Consider the following 4,839-nt stretch of genomic DNA (forward strand, 5'->3'; position numbering starts at 1 on the left):
TTTCAATTGAATTTGACAGTATAATTCTACAGTACACAAGATTCAGTGTAAATCTTCAAAATGAATTGCTGTTAGTACACGATCAATTAACTAATTTGGCATTATTACTCCCTAGAGAACGGATTGTACAACATTGAAAATTACTCTGAATGTACTCCAGTTGACTGTATATTCGCTGAATCTACAACACCAAAAATCACTCCAATGACTGTATATTGACTGCATATATTTCATTGATGTCAAATTTTATTTATGTGTCAAGTCTGACATCAACTTGTAAGAAGAACAAGGGTGAGCCCAAGATCAGGTGATTGAGTGAGTGATGTGGTTGCTGAAGTTCAGACATGTTCAATGAGAACAACTACTGTGGAGATTAAATTCAATGAGAATAAATTCAAATAAATCCAAATAAACCCATCATGTCAGGATTCTTGATCAAAGACCCACATAGGAGTAGTTTGTCATTGTTAAACACATGTTTAAAATAAATATGCTTCTTTTGCTGTGGTAATCCAAAATGCTTCTTTTGAGTACAGTAGCTGTAAAACTTAGTCTATCTGGAGCTTGAGCTTGTGAGCTTCTTTAGCAAGATCACTGAATACACTGAATTTGTCATTATAATTTATACTGTGAACTGAACACTAACACTTTTACAGTAAATTAGGACTATACAAACACTTATACAGTTCTGAACACTTTTCACAAGATGAAGCTCTTGATCTTACAGTAAAACTGTTCTGAACACTTTTCACAAGAGGAAGCTTGGTTTTTTCTCGATCTACACTTTTAAAGTTCAAGATACTCTTGTAAATTAAATAAATCAAATGGTGTATAAATCCTCTTGGAAACTTTAGGTATGTTTGCAATTGGACAAATGGTGTATAAATCCAAATAAATCAAATAAATTCAAATAATTCAAATAAATCCAAATAAATCCAAATAAATCCAAATACTTCTATCCTTTCTTTTCCTATCCTTTCTCATTGAACACATGACACAATACATACACATGACACAAGCCATACACATAACACATCAAATACTCCTATCCTTTCTTTCCCTTTCCCTTTCCCTTTCTTTTTGAGCTTTCTCTATCTACTCATTTCCTTGTTCTATAATGGCTTTGGTGTCAGTAATTAGCTCAGGACTGCAGTATACACCGGTTATTTCCTCTCCAGCATTCTGTAGACGTTCCTTATGCAGATGCGGCATCTTGTAGTTGTTTCCTCCTTGATCTTTCATCACTTCCACCATGACTGCTTGCAACGTCATAAAGCTTTTGAACAGCTTATGGGGATTGTTGCTGTTCTCGACAGATCTAGTTCTTTTCTCTTCCTACCACTTTTGTTCTTCTTGCTTGAAACATCAACTTCTTGGCCTGCTGCAAGTTGTCGTTTGGCTAGATTCCATATACTTGTAACTGTTCGCAGGTGAACATTCAACATAGAGCACCTTGTCATACACATGAACCTGTCCATCTTTAAGCTCGATTACTCGCAGAGCAAAGTAAACACCATGTCTCTCCTTGTCTGTCAAGTCCTTCCCTCTTGGATTGCCATGTGCATCAGCTTCTTGCACTTCTGCATCTTCTTGTGCCTCTTGAGCTTCTTGCACTTCTGCATCTTCTTGTGCATCTTGAGCTTCTTCCAATTTTGCATCTTCTTGTGCCTCTTGAGCTTCTTCCAATTTTGCATCTTCTTGTGCCTCTTGATCTTCTTCCAATTTTGCATCTTCTTGTGCCTCTTGAGCTTCTTCCAATTCTGCATCTTCTTGTGCCTCTTGAGCTTCTTCCTCTTCAGGAAACCAATTCAATTCAATGTCTTCATCCTCATCTTCCGGCATCAAGTTCAAATTAATATCGTCACCCTGTTGAGCTTGTTCTTCTTCTTGAGCTACGTCCTCCTCTTTCGGCATCAAATTCAGATCAATAGCGTCACCCTGCTGAGCTTGTTCTTCTTCTTGAGCTTCGTCCTCCTCTTCCGGCATCAAATTCAGATCCATAGTTGTGTGCTCCTGTCTGATCTCATAACAAGAGTATACAAAAGATGAATGGTGAGCATATAATCATAACAAGAAAACCATGAAGAATCCTAGACAAAAAGCAAAGAAACCAAGAAAGGGAAAAGTAGATGTTAAAAGTACTCCTTGTTCATAAGCAACTACAGGTCCTACCACATCTCTTTTTTTTTGCAGGGACCAGGGCCAGGAATTAAAAAGCAAACAAAAGCAGGGGCCAGGAGTACATCTCAACTTTTACTATATTTCTTATTGACAACTAGTGCAGGTACACATTCTGAATATTGAAATTATCTTCTGTTAGTAGACCATGGCAGTAGTTATAGAACTATGAATATCTATTACTCCCTCTACAACATCAGAAAAGTTAATAACATCCTCTACAACATTTTCTGTAGATTAGAGTAGGCTTTAATTTGTGAAAACTGAATTTTACTCACTGAAAATATGACAGTGGAGTACTGTCCAAACTGTATTCACTGTCTAAATTTCATTGATGTCAAATTTTATTTATGTGTCAAGTTTGACATCAACTTGACTGAACATCAACTTGACAGATCAAAACCTGACAGAAATTGACAGGTTTTGGAACAAAATGATAGGATCTGAACATCAACTTGACTGAATAATATAGTGTCAATTCTGATTGTTAACAGCAGAATAATACAGTTAATAGAAGTAATGGAGTGAGAAATCTTACTATAAATTCAGTTACTGTAGTTACGAAAACTTCACTGTAATTATGCAAATGAAATTATTATTCTGTAAATTCAGTTAACAATCAGAATTATGTAATGGAGTGAGAAATCTTAGTGTAAGTTCAGTTAACAAGAAATCTTAGTGTAAATTCAGTTAATAGTGTGTTCCTAAATAATCTGAGATTTTGACAGAAATGTCGTGATATGTTCAGACTAGGACTAATCAAAGTTCAAAGAATTAGTAGAAGAAGCTCGTATTTTCAGCTTATAAATTTTAGGACTATGTGAATAAAATGCTTTCAACTAAGAAGATAATATGTCTTCCCATCTCACTGCTCACTGCTAGTAAGAGTAGAAGAAGAATTCCAAATAATGTTTCCAATTTGGCTAAATCTAGCCTGAATTTGCTGCAATTTAGTACATGATTTTTTTTCCTTCTTTTGTCAATGATTCTGCCCCTCTATAACCTTTTTCATCATCTCATGATTTTGCCCATGACTTATTTTTTACTGCCATGTATGATTTTGCCCCCCTGTAAGATTTTTTTTGGCAGTACTAAAGATTGGTCCATCAGAAGTCAACATCAATGTTAACTGAATTTTTTCAAATTACAGAGCAAGCAAGCAAGCAATGTACACAGATCAGTTGTGTTTCAAACTACAGAGCAAGCAAGCAAGGCACTGGAGATGAACAAATTATAGAGCCATGTACTTCTTCTCACCAGCAGCAGCACGAGCAGGGGACCTCTGGCGGCAGCACACGAGAAGGGGACCTCCGGGCGGCAGCACGAGCAGGGGAGGAGCAGCAAGTTGCGGAGAAGCATCAGAAGGGGTCCAGTTTGAGGTCCAGGACCGCGAAAGAGCTTGAGGGAGCTCGTGGTCCAGGCGCTCGAGACCCAGGCGGGCGCGGGTCCTGGGCGGCGGTGGCGGCGCGGGCCCTGCAAGGAAGAAGGGGATATCGTTGGCGCAGGTCCTGGGTGGCGGAGGAGCACGTACTGTGCGGCGACGGAGCAAGTAGGGCGGCGCAGGTCCTTGGCGGCGGAGGAGCACGTCCTGTGCGGCGACGGAGCGCGGGTCCTGGGCCGCGGAGGAGCACGTCCAGTGCGGCGGCGGAGCAAGCAATTGGGCGGTGCAGGTCCTGAGCTGACGAATGGCCCTGGCGACGCGCGCCAGCGATGGGCGGAGGAAGAAGGAAGGAGACGCGACCTGTATGGCAACCTGTTTGTAAGAAATTTGAAGTTATGAGGGTGTTTTTGAAAAATTGGCATTACACTATGCTGTGGACAACTTTTCCCGGACGGAGGGAGTAAGATTCAAGACATGCTGTCTGATAACCTCCTTTCGGAGTGGTGGGCTTAGCAGCATGCTCTCAAGGAGGACAGAGATAGCAACCAGTTTAACATAGTGAGACATAACTAGACATAGCCTTAAACAAATCATTCCATGCTAAATTGGAGCAAACCACAGAAGAGTGAACTCTCTAGACATCCATGGCGAAGGCCGCGTTGTTGGTGTCCTAGATTAGGGGGTGTTTGCCACGTCAGTCCGCCTACCATGGTCCAGGCCGAGGACCCACCTAAGATTGATGGACGGGCCACTCTGGCCCTGGTCCTCGGCATAATCAAGACGAGGATCTCCTGGAGGCTTGGTGTACACTTCAAGCATATTCAAATAGTTGGCATGTTTATCCCTACATTGTATCCGACCATGTGTAAACCCTAGGTGCCCCCGACGTCTATATAAGCTGCGGGATTTAGTCCGTAGAGACGGACACATTCACCTTAATTAGTGTGCTTTAGACCTTATACAATACTCATATGATCTCGAGGTAGATCAATATGTACTTGGTACCCCATCACAATCAATACATAAGAAGCAGGACGTAGGGTTTTACCTCATCAAGAGAGATTGAACCTGGGTAAAATATTGTGTCCCTACTCTCCTTGTTACCATCTAGCTCTGATCATCAAACTTGGGACCCCTACCTGAGATCTACCAGTTTTAGCACCGATATTGGTGGCCCATGCATGTCCCGCCAGGTGATCATGAGAGCTTAATGGAAGGTCTTCGGATCAACGACAGCATCGGTTGTGGGGATATCTTCGTCCCCGACCAACTTTTCGCTT

Source organism: Triticum urartu, chromosome 2A (genome assembly GCF_056163025.1).
Source record: "Triticum urartu cultivar PI428250 chromosome 2A, HENAU_Tu73, whole genome shotgun sequence".
Classification (NCBI taxonomy): domain Eukaryota; kingdom Viridiplantae; phylum Streptophyta; class Magnoliopsida; order Poales; family Poaceae; genus Triticum; species Triticum urartu.